The 17,492-nt window shown below is 36.1% G+C and overlaps 1 protein-coding gene across 3 annotated transcripts in view; it reads left to right on the top strand.

Annotated features, from left to right (window-relative positions):
- Nucleotides 1-17,492, top strand: part of CCSER1 (coiled-coil serine rich protein 1) — an 877,572-nt gene that overhangs the window by 600,983 nt on the left and 259,097 nt on the right. The gene's annotated exons all lie outside the window — the stretch shown is intronic.

Raw genomic sequence — 17,492 nt, 5'->3', positions numbered from 1 at the left:
TTAAGAGGGTCTCTCTTGAAACATAATTCCTCATTGTAACTATAAGGTGTCGTGAGGACTTTCGAGAATCTAAAATCTTGGGAGGAAATCTTTCTGCCTCTAGTACATGAACATTGTTTCCATTCGTGAGATTGGGAAAATTTTCATAGACAACTTCTTCCACTATATCTTCTAGACTTCTTTCTTTTTCTTCCCCTTCAGGGATTCCAATAATTCTGACATTGGAACGTTTCATGGCATCATTTATTTCCCTGATTCTGTTTTCGTGGCTTCTGAGCTGTTTGTTCCAGGCTTCCTCCTGATCCTTTCTCTCTATCTGTTTGTCTTCCAGATCACTAATTCTATCTTCTGTCTCAGTTACCCTAGCTTTTAGAGAATTTAGATTGGATTGGAACTCATTGAGAGCATTTTGAACATCATCCCTGGTGGCTTTCAGTTCTGTCCTAACATTGTGAACATCATCCCTGGTGGCTTTCAGTTCTGCCCTAATCAATTCTGTTTGGTCATCCATGGCTTTCTCCAACCTAGCTATTGCCTGGATAATTGTTAGTCTGAATTCCTTTTCTGACATATTGTCTATGTCGATAGCCATTAGTTCTGTTGCAGAAGGTCCATCCTCTGTATTTTTCTTCTGTTGGGTATTCCTCCTCCTAGTCATTTTGGTAAGAGATGACTAAACAGATGCAACTGGACTTATCGATTGTGGTGCAGTCAATGTGCACCCTGGAACGCTTCTGTGCAATCAGGATTCCCCACCCAAATGAGAGAAAAAAGAAAAGAAAAAGAAATAGAGAAGAAGAAAGAAAAAAAAGGGGGAAAGAAAAAAGGAAAAAAAAAAAGAGAGAGAGAGAGATAGGAAAAAAAGGGAAGATACAAGAGAAGGCTCAGCCCAAATGGGCCACAAGGTAAGATTTGTGGAGTATACAAACAAAAACAGACAGACAAAAAGAGTGATAAAAGTATATGACAAGAGAAAAAAATATGTATATATAAGCAAAAAAAAGGGAAAAACCTCCTCAGAAAGAACCCCAAGTATAAGATTTATATATTTTCAGGACAGACACAAATTCACAGAAACACTGACAGAAGGAAAAATTGGGAGAATGGTTATAGATTCTCAGTGTGGGTGAGGAAGGTTATTTTGATTCTTCCTGAAGGTATCTTGATGTTTTTGTTAAGGGACTCAACTTTCCTAAGTTACAGGGGGATTAGAAACTGGTTTGCCTATAGGGGTAGCATTGATTGGGGAAAGGGGATTACCTTGAAGTTTAACTCTATATGTATAGTAGAAAATAAAAATTAAAAAAAGAATAAACTAGACTAAACTAAGTTAAAATTAAAAAAGAATTAAAAAAATAGAAAAACAAAAGAAAAACACGGGTGTATGTATCAAAAAGTTCAGGTTAGAAGGTTATTAAAGAATTTGATGTACTGGACATCTCAGTGTGATGGTAAATAGGTTAAAAAATTATGTGTATGTATAAAAAAAAAAAAAGAACCAGAATATTGGCAAAGAGTTAAAAATAAAAGTTGTATTTATGAAGTAGTGGTGGTTGTTCTCTTGTAGTCTTTTTTTTTTTTTTTTTTTCCTTCCTTCCTGGTTGGTTTTCTGGGGGAGGGGCCTGCCACCTGGGTTTTCAATGATGTTCCCTGAGTTAGGTCCTCCCACTCCCCTCAAGGGGGTGAGCTCTTTTTTTTTTCAGGAAACTGTTTTTTTTTTCAGCCTTTTGTTCTCTGGGGGTTTTTATGTTCTTTCATCTGCTTTCTCTCGCCTTGACAGCTTTTGATGGTTTTTGGAGGTTTAGAGGAGAGCAAACAGCACCCCAACCTCCCTCTCAAAGAGATGCCTCAGACTGTTTTGCAAAAGCTGCTGGCAGAGTTGGTTCTGAGTCACTGTCCCTGGGGATGCAGGAGCTCCTCGTTGTGCCCAAAACCAGGGCAGCGGTGGCTGTCTAGGCAGCTCCAGACCGCCAGAGAGGTTTGGAGCAGAGATCGCGCACTGAGATTTTCCCGCTGTCCCGGGCTGGGGGGCTGGGAATGTCTGTTTTTTCCAGCTGCCAGAGCTCCAGGCTAGCACCTATGAGCACCTATCCCAAGGGAGGGTGTGGGACGCGCGCGTTTCAGGATTGCCGTCAGGCCAGGTTCCCAGCCCCTCACCGGAGCCAGACCCCACTCGTTCTCGGGCGCGCTGGCATTCAGGTGCACTGGCGGCTCAGGGACAGAGACCTGATTTCTCCGCCGCACTCTCTCTGGCTCCGCGCCAGGGGAGGCTGTCCTGGGTCCGGGGACTTAGGTCCCTGACCCTAACCGCCCAGGTTCCCACTATTACCCCCACCCCCCACCGCGATCCTTTGCTGTTTGTTTTTTGAGTGCTTTCAACCAGACTCCAAGTTAATGCTGGTCCCCAGACGTAGAGCACTCTCGTGTTGGGGTGTTACTTTCCAATCGGTCACCTCTGGTGGCTCCCTCCCCCTTTTGTTTATCTTCCGATATCAGTCCGATGCTCCCAGTCTGCTTTACCTGCCACTGGCGTCTTCTGCTCCAGTAGAGATCCAGACGTGTATAATTCTGATCTCAGGCTGATTTCATGGGTGGTCGGAGTTCTTTGGTAGGTAATCAGCTCACTTTGGGGTACAGGTTGAAATGGTGCCTCCTCCTACTTCCCCGCCATCTTGACTCCAGGGAACCTGATTCTAACTTTTAAATGTTATCTTATTTGGAAAAAAATACTCTCTGCAGATGTGATGAAATTAATGCTCTTGAGATGGGGAGATGATCCCAGTTTATCTGGGTGGATACTAAGTGTAATTACAAATACAATTATGAGAGAGAGGCAGAAAAAGATTTGACACTAACAAAAGAGTGCCAGTGTGACAACAGAGGAAGAGATTGGGGTGAATCAGCTATAAGCCAAGTAATGTCAGCAACCACTAGAACCTGAAGGAAGCAAGCAATGGGTTCTCCCTAGAGCCTCCAGACAAAGTATGGCCTTGTCACTACCTTGTTTTCAGACCAGTGATGCTGATTTGGGACATCTGGACTCCAGAACTGTGAAAGAATAAATTTCTGTTTTAATCCATCAAGTTTATAGTTAATTTGTGACAGTAGCCTTAGGAAACACTTTTTTTTTTTTTTTTTTTTTGGTAAAACAAATAGAGTAATATATGTCATCCAGTAAGAGGAGTCAAATAATCTAAAATATTTCTGTTCTGATATAACTACATTTATTGACACATTTAGTGATTAATGTTGCAAGCCTCTTAATGCATAATTTCATTAGATGTGTGAATCCTTAGATATGTGTGCCATTTTATCAACCCTATCTGGAACTCAGCAAGCTCTTCCAATCTGCAGACCTAAGTCGTTCTTCAGCACAGGGGTTTTTTTCTTCATCTTATTTTTTTAAGTGATTCCATGGTTACTTTCTCTCTTCTATCTCTTCCTTTTCTTCATTATGGAAATTCTGTTATTTGCTAGTTATGTCTCCTTGATTTATTTTCCAAATCTCTTATCTTTTTTCCCTAGTGATTTTCATTTCTATTTTTTTTTCTTTCTGTGCTTTGACTTATTTCCTTTGCTTGATATTTTAGTCACTAAATCAAGTCTCAGGGGGAAAAAAAAAGGTTTTCCATTATAATATGTTTATTTAGTTCTAGAAAGATTGTAGATGAGCCTCAGCCTGCTAAATTTTATTACTGTTGTTCAAATTGTCATCTACTTCTCCAGCAGTTTTATTTTGACAAAAGGCTGCAAGTTATGGTTGTTTCTCTTCTAATTCCTTTCTCTGACAATGGGTTCCCTAGGTCGCATTGTTACTTTCCTTGGGTATCTGAAGTTGTATCAGTCTAATGGGTAGTCAGGGATAAAGCAGTGGCACCTTGGGAGAGATTAAGAACTTCTTTACCTAGAACATATCCTCTTAGGTTAAGACTAAACAGGATAGCCCTTCCTCCCTAAGTCTTTGCTGCCTTCCCAAGGGGTGCAAGAAATAAGAATTAAGTCTCCCCTGTTCCTGAGACCAATATAACTCTCTTTCTATCTACTGTCAGAATCTCCCTTCACTTCCTTGTGATTCCTCAGATGTTTTCTCACTTTCCTGGTACCTTCTAGTATCCTTAGCATTATCCTTTCAGGATGTTTAGGATTTAGTAAAAAGAGCCTCTGTTTCACATAGACTCTCCTTTAGATTAAGCCTAATTCCTTGCTTAGAAGTAGAGTAGGAGTGGGGTGCCTGGGTGGCTCAGTGGGTTAAGCCGCTGCCTTCGGCTCAGGTCATGATCTCAGGGTCCTGGGATCGAGTCCCGCATCGGGCTCTCTGCTCAGCAGGGAGAAAAAAACCAGTCATTTCAATATTGCATTAATTTATCCTAGCTCACTAGATAACGTGTTCCTATAATATGCTCCTTCTACCACCTCATTATTTTTCAGAGCACCCACCATACTTCCAGGATTTGTGTGAAGTCTAACATTCCAGATAGATGCTAATAATCAATGAGAGCAGACTTTAACTTAATACACATTTATTTAATAGCCAAATGAGAAGTATTTCAAGAGATAATCTCTCTAAACAAGGTGCATGTCTTTGTTTGTTTTTAATAGGATTAACTTCGATTAATAGAATATAAATAGAATTATAATCCAGAAAGTTGTTCATGTGCTATGGAGAAGAACCAGTATTGGTCTTTGACTGTAAACATCATCATCACTAATAAAGCTGCATTTATGGAACACATGAAAAAATTAATTTTTCTTAGGTGTCTTATGCCTACAGAGACATCAATTCTCACTTAATGATGGTAGTACCTAAAGTATGGGCTGTAGGGGGCATAATGGCAAGCCTTATTTTAACAGAAAGCAAAGCAGAGTAGCAGACCATGTTTTTTCTCTAAGAATTGTTTATAAAAATGAAAGTTTAAAATTTTAAATATTCTAATATTAACTGTACAACTGAAACCATTATTAAGTCACTTAAAAGAAGGATAAAGAAAATGTAATTTATGCCATTTGCAAAATTTTTTCTCAGGTAGAGAATTAGTTGAAAATCCCTAACCTGTGATTCCCTACAAAGTCACTTATAACTTGCATATTAGTATCAGCTCATTGTCTCTTTTCCGCTGGGCTGTGTCATTTCCAAATACTTTAATGAAGACATTGTCCTGTTAACCAATATGTATTCCTTACTACCTGATAAACCAACCAACCATTTTGTATATACAAAATAATTTTTCTTTATTCCATAAAGTATCTCACTGTTCTTATTCTCCTTTGGTGGCCTATGCACCTTTCTTTTCCCAAGTGAAAAAAAGAGGGGAAAAAAACCATGGCAACTCAGTGTGGCTACAACAATTTCTATAAAATGCCTCTGTCCAAGTTTCCCTCCTAACAGGAACATAATTCTTAGCAAACAGGTCACTCACTCACTTAATTAACTCTCTTCTATGTTCTTGGAGGCATTGCTATGTCAAAGCTAAATTGGCTTAGTATTTAACAACCTGTACAAGCCCTTTGGGAAAACTGTTTTTAACAAAAATGGCTTCTTAAATAGCCTTTGGTCTCCTTAAAGGATTTAATTACTGTATAAAATCCTAATACACCTATTAGCAATTGCATACATATGCAGATTTTCAACAGAGAGAGAGATAAATTTCTCACCTCATTCCCTAAGGGGCATTCTAGTATTATTTTCCTTTGACCCATACTTGACCTATGAACACCTGATAGAGATATTTTACCCAAGGATCTCTCACTCCAGCACTTTGGCAAGACCTGTTTAGGATTGCTCTGTACTCTTAGGATCTGGAATACAGAGATTGAAGGAGCGTTATCCCCTCTTTCCTTTTTTCCTACTTACACAGTATTTTTGTTTGCTTGCTTGGTTTGGTCTCTAATATTTACTCTTTGTCAGTCATTCCACTATAGTCAGAGTTGCAAATTCAAGGATGCCATGGTTTCTTTTCTCCCAAAAATTGCAGTCTAATGAGGAATAGAGGAGGAAAAAACAAAACCAAACTATAATTATAGCTAGACTTATAAGGATTACTATATATTTTTAAGAAAATACAAAAATGGGGTATCTTATTTAGACCAAGAGATTCCAGATTTCCCAGAGATAAGTGAGTATCTGAGCGGAATTTTTAAGAATAAGTCAGACTGTAGTGCTGTAGGGAAAGACCGTCCTGAGCAGAATGAAGGCTGACATTTGGAGGGGAGTACGATCTGTCTGAGGACATGTAGGTAGATTAGGACTGTTAGCTGTATGGTTTCCTTTAAGAGGCGGGGTTGAAGCCAAGGGGGTAGACAGGTTCATTGAAAGCACTGGAAGAAGAAAAGAGAACACATATATTAAACTTTAATAAAATAATTCAGAAACTTTTAGAATAAAAATTGTGGAAAAAATGGGGCCTTGTAGTATGCCAAAAATCTAAAGATGAAATCCATCAATCTCAGTCTAACAGTCTACCCATATTTGAATATAGCAGATGAATCTAATGCAGATGGATACCTATTTATGAAAATAATTCGCTAAAAGTCTTGTTTACATGGTTTTCTCAGTACATGTAAAATTTTCTTTATGCAAATTTTTTATTTACAACTCAGATTTTTAGGATCATGGGCATTAAGTATTACTAGATACAGCTAGGTAAAGAGCAATGAAATAGCTCAACGCTCAAACAAAAACTAATCTATTTATTTGAATACATTACTTATATATAATAAATGGTATACAAAGAATATGAAGCAAATCATAATCAAAATGGCCTTATCACTATGTGATAAATGTCACCTAGTATTAAAACTTAATTTTATACACACACATATTTTCATGGAGTTGATTTTTTTTTTTCTGGACTACTTCTCTGTGTTCACAAATTCTTACAGTAACTCATACTTATTTTCTTTTCCACTGATACAGAAATAGGGACAGTTTAAAGACATAAAACATTTACGGGGTCTTAGTACCCTTAAGTTTTGTACACTAGAGCTCATATGAGATGTGATCTATCCTGTGTACTTTAAGAGAGTCAAAGCAATTTATCACAACCTTAGCACTCAGTTCAACCGGAGAAAAATTACCTGTCAAATGTAACTGTACTACTGAACAAGTTGATGCTGTGCATAGGACTAGAGAATGGTGTTCAGCTACCTAATAGATGCTCTGGGCATCATTCAAATTTTTTAAAATGCACATGATAGTCATTATGTTAACATTAGCATATTTACTCTACAGAGCTTTCTGAACTGATTCCACAGAAGGACATTTAGAGGAAGGTGTGATGCAACAGATTGACTTTTCTGCTTTTTCATGTGTGTGTGTGTGTGTGTGTGTGTGTGTGTGTGTGTGTGTATCAGTATGAAAAACTAATCTCAAAATAATTTAGCCATAGTGGAATCATTCACAATCCAGAAGAAGCAAAATGCAAAAATACAGAACAAATCTTTCGGTTCGTTCTTTCTTTCTCTCTCTCTCTCTCCCTTCCTTCCTTCCTTTCTTTTTTTCTTTCCCCTCCCCCCCACCCGCCTGGTGGAAGGCATCATGATATGATTGTATGTGAATTTTAAATTTGCCATTTCTTTGCTGATCTATGTAATGCCATAGGTTTGAACAGTGAGTTCTTCTGCTTTGAAAATTATCTATGATCTCTTTCCTGCCTAGGAATCAGTTGATTTCCAGTTTTCTGATGCTGAACTAAACCAAATGATTGTCCTAACTTAGTGAGCTCAAAAGGCTGCTAGTTGGTGAATGTCTCAATGGATATGATTAACTACATTACTGTAAAAAAATATGCTTTTTATAAAGCTATATAATATATTAGATCATTCATATACAGGTTTACCTTTCTTGGACCCCTTGGATCACTTGGGCAGGGAGAATCTTCCATGTCCTGAGGCAGATCTATGACGACATCCACATGAGTGAGCTTGGTAAAGGATCTCTTACCTTCAGTCTCTACTGGAGAAGACTAGTCCCTGACTTACATATTCGTTAAACCTCAAGAGACCTAAGCCACACCCAGCTGAGCAACACCCAGATTCCTGAGGTGACAGATATTTGTTCCATTTAATTTTTTACACAGCTGCAGGTAATTATAGGCCATTTAGTAAAGGTCTGCTACTAAATATGGGAGTGAAAAGTTTAAAACTGCATTTAAAAAAAAAAGAAAAATTAAGGCACATAAGGATTACCATTTTTAGACTAGGTCATGGGTCATTTTGATCCATATTTCAACAGTAAGATATCTATCAAAGAATGCTTTACCAAACAGAATCTTCAGCGTCTTACTATTACCCTCAAATATTAAGGGAAAACCTCAATTCAAGTTACATTCCTTATATTAACTATTATTTATGTGTATCCTTTAGTGTGCTGGGTGGTTACCATCCACTGTAGCATCCACTGTCTTCCTTTTTTCTTTCTCTCATTCTCTCCTCCTCTACAGCCCCTCTCCTCCAAATCTCTTTCACTGGTGCCTTCTCTTCTCCTCTCCTACTCAATTGTTTCACTCTTTCTCTCTCACAAGCTTTTTCTTTTTCACACATGCACATACTCAAAATGCATTAGCCACATGCAGTGACAAACAAATTGAGTTTTGACATAGTGGAATGAAATGTTTTGCTCAGTAGTTTACTAAAAGTCTGAATTAAGTCATCTGAATAATAATGCAAATGAAATCTACCACTTGAGTTAGGGTGATAGCAGTTTTGATGTTTTTCATCTGTTTCAAAAGAAAAAAAAATGCTAGAGGCAAGAGTTTGCCTTTTTTAAAATCCAGAAGCTTATGATTATCCTGCAAATACAGAAATTATTTTTGTGGGACTACTTTTGCTATCATAAATATAGCAATGAAATTTTCAATGCATTATTGGTTATTCAACCTTTTATATAGCTATAATTTTTAAGTATTTATATGTTGCTAATTTTTACATAAATTATCCTAATTTACTCACGTTGTTTTTTATCTTAGCTCTGGCTGCTTTAACTAAACACCACAAACTGCATGGGTTAAACAAACAGATACCTATATCTCACAGTTTTGGAGGCTAGAAAGTCCACAAGCAAGGTACCAGCAAATCTGGTTCCTTGTGAGGGTCTTTTCCTGGCTTGCAGATGTCTCCTTCTCATTGTATTCTCACAGGTCAGAGGGAGAGAAAGGGAGAGCGTAAGGGAGGGAGAGAGAGCGTGCATGATGAGCACTTGTGTGTACCCAGGCAGTCTATGTGTGTGTGGGGTGTGTCTCTGTGTGTGTGTGTTGGTTTTTCTGGTGCTTCTTAGAAGGACACTAATGTCATTATGAGAGCCCTAGCCTCATGATCTCATCTAACTAATTACCTCCCAATGGCTTCACCTCCAAATACCATCACATTTGTGATTAAGGCTTCAACATGTAAATGTGGAGGGAATACAACCATTCGGACCATAACATTCTTTTTTTTTTTTTTTAAGATTGTATTTATTTATTTGACAGAGAGAGGGAGATTGCAAGTAGGCAGAGAGGCAGACAGAGAGAGGGGGGAAGCAGGCTCCCCACTGAGGAGAGAGCCTGATGTGGGGCTCGATCCCAGGACCCTGAGATCATGACCTGAGCTGAAGGCAGAGGCTTAACCCACTGAGATACCCAGATGCCCCTGGACCATAACATTCTTATCTTTAAGGTAAAATCTCCAAATTATAATTAAGGTATGAGCTATTCTTCAATTCATTTGATATTCTTCATTTCAAATGATATTTGTTTATAAAATATATGTAAGACTATTAGCTTGATTTATTAAATTTGTAATCCAAAAGGGTTTTTGTTTTGTTTGTAACATTTTAGTTATTTATTTCAGGGAGATAGAGCATGCAAGGGAGAGAGTATGAGTGGGGGGCGGGTGCGGGGAGAAGCAGACTCCCCGCTAAGCAGGGAGCATGATGTGGGACTCTGTCCCAGGACCCTGGGATCGTGACCTGAGCCAAAGGCAGACACTTAACTGACTAAACCACCCAGGCACATAATCCAAATGTTCAAAGAATTAAAAAAAATTTTTATTATTTGTTATATATAATTGTTATTTTTCTTGCTAATGATTTGATAATCATTTATTTTCCTTCAAATAACATTGAGTGAACAAATTTTATGCAGGAGTGGGTGTTTTTAAATGAAAATACCTTTATTAACTCATTTATGTCATACACATTTATAGTTGATTTGGTAGAAATTAAAATATATTAATTGTTCATTCTATTCTTTTCCTCCTAACTAGAGAGAGAGCGTTAACACCTTTTTACTAAATAAAATGATTGTCTTTAGAAAATGTCAAGCAATAAGAACCAAAGAAGTAGAGAATAATTATTAACTCTTGTTTAAATGGTAGAATTCACCTGTGAATCCATCTGGTTCTGGACTTTAATTTTTTTGTTGTTTTTTGATGACCAGTTCAATTCTATTACTAGTAATTGGTCTCTTTAGATTTCCTATTTCTTTTTAATTCAGTTTTGGAAGATGGTATGTTTTTAGGAATTTATCTATTCTAGTTCTAGGTTGTCCAATTTATACATATAATTTTTTGTAGTATTCTCTTATGATCCTTTATATTTCTGTGGTGTCAGTTGTTACTTCTCTCTTGTTTCTGATTTTATTTGGGTGCTTTTTCCTTCTCTCTCTCTTTTTTTTCTTGATGAATCTGGCTAAGGGTTTATCAATTTTCTTTATCTTTTCAAAGAACCAGCCCTTGGTATCATTGATTTTTTTCTATTGATTTTTAGTCTCTATCTCATTTATTTCATCTCAGATCTTTATTATTTCCTTCCTTCTACTCACCTTGGGCTTTGTTTGTTCTTTTCTAGTTCCTTTAGGTCTAAGGTTAAAATGTTTATTTGAGCTTTTTCTTGTTTCTTGAGATAGGCCTGTATCACTGTATATCTCCCTCTTAGAACTGCTTTCTTTGTTCCCAAAGATTTTGGGTGGTTGTGTTTTCATTTTCATTTTCTCCATGTTTGTTTGTTTTTTATTTCTTCTTTGATTGCTCTGTTAACCCATTGATTTTTTTTTTTTGCATCATGTTGTTTAGCCTCTACATATTTGTGCTTTTTCCTGTTTTTTTTTTTTCTTGTAATTTATTTCTAGATTCATACCATTGTGATTATGCTGTTAGTCTTGTTGGCTTGATCCCTTTATCATTATGTAATGCCCTCCTTTGTCTGCTATTATTTATCCAAAGAAACAAAGACACTAATTTGAAAAGATATATGAACCCCTATGTTTATTGCAGCATCATCTACAGTAGCCAAGATATGAAAGCAACTTAAGTATCTATCGATAGACAGTTGGATAAAGATACGAGAGATACATATATGGCCATATATATATATAGGATATATATGGCTATATTGGATATGTATATAATATTGGATATATTCACTATATGTATTCCACTATGTGTGTATATATATGTATATATAATAGAATGTTACGTAGCCATAAACAAGGATAAGACCTTGCCATTTGTGTTAGCATGGATGGACTTAGAGTGTATTATGCTAAGTGACATAAGACAGACTGAGAAAGATAAATACCATATGATTTCACTCATGTGGAATTAAAAAACAAACAAATAATCAGACCATGAATACAGAAAACTAATGGTTGTCAAAGGGGAGGGAGGTAGGGAGATAGGCAATATGGTTAAATAGTCATGGGACACACAGCTTTCCAGTTATGTGATGAATAAGTTACTGGAATAAAAGGCACAGCATAAGGACTATAGGCAATGATATTGTAATAGTGTTGTAGGTGCTAGATGGTATCTACACTTGTGGTGAACATAGAATAATGTATAAACTCGTGAAATCACTGTGTTGTACACCTGAAACTGATGTAACATTGTGTGCCAACTATACCCCCCCCAAAGAAAAACAAAAAAAAAAAAAAAAGGAAAGGAAAGAAGGAAACAAAGAAGTAGAATAAAATTGACTTTTTCATAAAATTTAGGTGCTATTTTAAATGTGGAACTTCCAAATCTGCTGTGTTGGGCCATAATGGATGTGGTGGTTTAATTTAAGTTTTTCAATATTGTGTCAAATTTGTAGATCCTGATATTGGCATGGGATTGAATTTCCCTTGGAACCTCAGCAGATAATACTTGTTTTTCTTTTTATACACAGCTTTGTTTGATGTATCCTCTGGTTTCCTGTTTCTACATTGTTATAACTTGAATTAGTATCATGAAGTGATTCTTAGGTGTCATTACCACAGGCAGCTGACAGGAGCTAAAACATATAATCAGTATAAATTTTGACTATATGGACCTCCAAGTTTTGATATTTGTCTAAATCCCAGGTGCAATCAGACTAAGACAAAAAATTAAATTTTTCTGCTCATAAGCAGTAATTTTACATTGTCTTTTCACTCAGAACATTTGGTCTCAAAACAAAAATGTTGATAACATTTTTGTAATTAAAAAAAGAAAATTATCTTCAGAAAGTATATAACATATAATTAATACCGAATTACAAATACATTCCATTATTTCTTAGAGATTTTCTAGCCTTATTTTTCAAAGATGTTGTTTTAGGGAGAAAATGAGGATTATTATTAGAGTTTTGTTTTCAAATCAATATATTTATTAAAGTTCACAGTGGTTTCATAAAAATGTGAGAGAAAAAAATGTGAGAGTAAACATATAGCAAACTTCATGTTAATTATTATTCATTATTAAAATTAAGACCAGTTTTTAATGGGCAATGGATGACTCACCAGATACTTGTTTAATATTTATTGATGACTTTTATGTATACTAAAAAGCAAAATTTCTCACATAAAATGTCAGATATAACCTAGACTCACTACTGGAACAAAATGAATATATTTCACTGTCTTTGGAAAATTGAGAAGCAAATTGTGTGTCTGTGTGTGTGTGTGTGTGTGTGTGTGAGATCAATCAGTCAATCACCAGACAGCTTTTTTTTTTTTACTTAAAAATATTTCTATGCTTAGGTTTAAGTTATTGTAGTTTTCAAACCTTTGAGTTGTGGTGTAGCAGATAAAATGAAGCCTCAAATCATAATCTAATCTCAGGAACATCCTGGCAGAATTACTGAGACTTGTCTGTTAAAATTGATTTCCTCTTAAAGAAAAGTAGGCTTTTCTTATTGTGTTAAAAATGATTTTATCTATTAAGTGTCTTTTCTTGTGAAGATCCTTTTCTTTTTTGACCCAAAAAGAAATATGTTCTTTTTCCTCCTGAGTTCTTATATTCACTATACTCACTAATCAGTAATCTGTATTGCAAACAAAATCCAAAAAGAGTAATCTTTTTTTTAAATGAATACAGAACAGCCATCATTTCTAATACCAGTCATCTTAATTTGCAGCATATGTGTTGTTTAATTTTATGATGCTTTTTGATTTTAGTAAAAGCAATAGATGGCAGACTTGTATGCTGAATCTGTCACAGTATAGGGAATCAGGATATTTACACTGTAATTTTGAGAACTACTGGTAAACCATAGGCAAGCAACTTTTTTTAGGATACTAAAAGTACTTGTTGAGATTTAGATCTGAGGTGTATGTGGTGTCTGTTATTATTAGTGATGATGGTTAGGTTTGCTTGTTGTTGTTGTTTTAAATTTATTTATTTGACAGAGAGATCACAAGCAGGCAGAGAGGCAGGCAGAGAGAAAGGAGGAAGCAGGCTCCCCGCTGGGCAGAGAGCCCAATGCGGGGCTCGATCCCAGGACCCTGAGACCCTGAGATCATGACCTGTGCCAAAGGCAGAGGCTTAACCCACTGAGCCACCCAGGCGCCCCGCTTGTTGTTATTTTAGCAAAACTATTCAGGAAGAGAAGGATGCAGATAAATGCCTTTCCACCTATTAACAATGTTTTTAAAGTTAGACTTTATCTGACATAGATAATATCTGTATTGAATGGAAAGGGAGTTCTGATAATTTCTGCATTTATTGCTAATTGATAGTTCATTGAACTATAATGCTTTGTAATTAGAATATTTCCAGTAAAAAAAAAATATGGTAGAAGAGGGGCCAGAAATTGCAGTTACCTGCCTGAAATTATGATAACATCTTTTCTATAATAGGAGAAGATATATTAGAATGTCTTGAGTATATAGCTCACATATTTTCAGGAATAATTCTAAATGTTGGAAGAATGTACTCATAAAAGTAAAGGTTAGATTGGGTAGTCAGAAACATGCTCTCAATATATGTAAAAAAGAATATAATGTTCATTTCTTGATCAGTGAAATGAGAATTATGCTGCCTAAACAGTACTTAACAAGGTATGGCAAAATAAAATTGCTAAGTTATGGATGGTATTTGTGTCTTGGGACTGAGACAGAGTTACATAGAATTTCCTTTATTTTCAACTTAATTTTTGAGGTGTAACTTCTAATACTTATATAAGGCCAAGATATTAAATATGAAATGTTTATAAGCTTAATTTTGAATGTAGGTTAAAATTATTAAGAACATTTAAAAATATTTTTATTTATTTTTTTTTATTTTCAACGTAACAGTATTCATTGTTTTTGCACCACACCCAGTGCTCCATGCAATACGTGCCCTCTCTATTACCCACCACCTGGTTCCACAACCTCCCACCCTCCGCCCCTTCAAAACCCTCAGGTTGTTTTTCAGAGTCCATCGTCTCTCATGGTTCATCTCCCTCTCCAATTTCCCTCAACTCCCTTCTCCTCTCCATCTCCCCATGTCCTCCATGTTATTATGCTCTGCAAATAAGTGAAACCATATGATAATTGACTCTCTGCTTGACTTATTTCGCTCAGTATAATCTCTTCCAGTCCCGTCCATGTTGCTACAAAAGTTGGGTATTCATCCTTTCTGATGGAGGCATAAAACTCCATCGTGTATATGGACCACATCTTCCTTATCCATTCGTCCGCTGAAGGGCATCTTGGTTCTTTCCACAGTTTGGTGACTGTGGCCATTGCTGCTATAAACATTGGGGTACGGATGGCCCTTCTTTTCACTACATCTGTATCTTTGGAGTAAATACCCAGTAGTGCAATTGCAGGGTCATAGGGAAGCTCTATTTTTAATTTCTTGAGGAATCTCCACACTGTTCTCCAAAGTAGTTGCATTTCCACCAACAGTGTAAGAGGGTTCGCCTTTCTCCACATCCTCTCCAACACACGTTTCCTGTATCGCTAATTTTGGCCATTCTAACTGGTGTAAGGTGAATCTCCCTGATGGCTAGTGATGATGAACATTTTTTCATGTGTCTGATAGCCATTTGTATGTTTTCAACTTATAAAAGAACCCAGTCAGTTCTTATGGGAATATGTTAATAATTTCTCATTTACCTCTATTCTGAAATGTTTTATAATTGAATTTGGTTCTTTCAGATTGTGACTTGCTTTTTTTTTATTTGATCAAAGTCATAGGTGTATTATTTCTTGGGGTGGTGATGGTTAAGAAGATATGGTCCATATATACAATGGAATATTACGCCTCCATCAGAAAGGATGTATACTCAACTTTTATATCAACATGGGCGGGACTGGAGGAGATTATGCTGAGTGAAATAAGTCAAGCAGAGAGAGTCAATTATCATAACATTTCATTTACTTGTGGAGCATAAGGAACAACATGGAGGACATAAGGAGAAGGAAAGGAAAGTGAATTGGGGGAAGTTGGAAAGGGAGACGAAGCACGAGAGGCTGTGGACTCTGAGAAACAAACTGAGGGTTTTGGAGGGGAGAAGGGTGGGGGAAATGGGTGAGCCTGGTAGTGGGTATTAAGGAGGGCACGTAGTGTATGGAGCACTGGGTGTGGTGCATAAACAATGAATGTTGGAACACTGCAAAAATTAAATTAAATTAAAAAAAGAAATATCATTTGAAGGATTACTTTTTTAAAAGATCTGATTGCTAACATTTCCTAATAACATATGAGTCATAGAAAATTTGTATTGAGATTTTTAGATGAACCTGAGATACTTAAGTCTTTTTCCATAATTATGAATCTTGCACCCTGTATGCCACAACAGTATTTTGAAGTACTGTACTTTGCATTCTGTTTCACAAAAATAGTTGATCTGATAAATTCCTTTTTGCTGGATGCTGTCATGTCTGTCTTTTTAATACCCTCCTTGTTCATTATAAGTGCCATTAGCCATACTGCCTAATGAAAGGTACCTCATATCAAGTCTGATTACTGCTCTAATGTTTTCCAGGCGTGCTTGGTGATGAGCCTGGCATATGAAACAATTTCCTACAGTAATAAAACTAATTAAAGTAGGCAGTCATCCACATACCACTTTCTAATGAATTATAATAAGCTCATTAATCTCAACCACTCTTGTTCCAAAAAGTCCATTGATAGGACCTATATGTAAGAGTAAAATTCCTCACCCTTATATATGTACAACTGTTACAGAATCAAAGAGGACTTTGTGAATTTAAGTTTTAAAAAGTACGATTTGCTTCATTTATGCTGATCAGTGCTTTAAATGAAATGTATAACTTCTAAACTCTGCCCAGATTACTTATTGGCAGGATCTCTTTCTATTTGAGTTCTCCTATAATTGATTTAATAAAAGAAAAATGATTCATTGTATAATAATAACTCTTCAGCACCTTGAAGACTAGAATTGAATGAACCAACTCTGTATTTTTATTTGGAGATCATATGAGAACGATGAATTGAGTACTTGAGATCAAGTGAAAAACACAGCCTGTTTTCTCTCCAGAGAGAGCTAGAGTATCTGCTCAAAATGTCAAAACATTATAATAATTATTTTTGGTCAACACTTCTTCAAATTTGTGAGTGCCCAATGAAACAACATAAGAATTACTATTCCATTCTGTTATAAATAGTTTGGTGATGTAGACTATTGTTCTGGAGATAATTTTACTGTCAAGGAGATAAGGTTGTTAAATGTGAGAATCATTGGAGAATATTTCTCCAAATGGAGAAACAATTTCTGAACTACAAATGTGAATAGTAAGAAAATACATTTTTCAAAATAGTAGGATTTATTCTATCTTCATTATAATTTGGTGTTTTAAAAATGCAGCAGTTTCCATCTTGAGGCTTACTACTACTGTGATACACATGTGAATTTCTCCCTAAAGAAGGTAATTATAAACATGTCCATCTTAAAACTGATACAGAATGTTTGTAGTGGGTTAGCTGCAAATAGGCACATTTTAATTTATGGAATTAACATTTAAAATTGTTGTTTTCATTTATGAATTTTAAATATCATGAATTTTTATGAGAAAATGACTTTAGATATTCTGTGCAAAGATTTTCTTTTATAAAACTTATGTTTTAAAGTCTGACCTTTGTGGGTAGAGGTGTAGTGAAACTGTCCCTGAGTAAAATGTCTCCCAATCTGGCATCAGCTATAACTGTGGTGGCCAGTTGCCACTATATGTGATGATGAGTTGGTTCCATGCTTGACCAACAATCAGGAGAAGGGCTTTTGGTACAGATTCCTCCATTATCTAGCTGTATGGTCTTGAGAAAGTAATTTA

Source organism: Meles meles, chromosome 2 (genome assembly GCF_922984935.1).
Source record: "Meles meles chromosome 2, mMelMel3.1 paternal haplotype, whole genome shotgun sequence".
NCBI classification, from domain to species: Eukaryota; Metazoa; Chordata; class Mammalia; order Carnivora; family Mustelidae; genus Meles; species Meles meles.
Note: the sequence above shows the minus strand (reverse complement) of the source record. Positions and strands in the feature narration are given on the sequence as shown.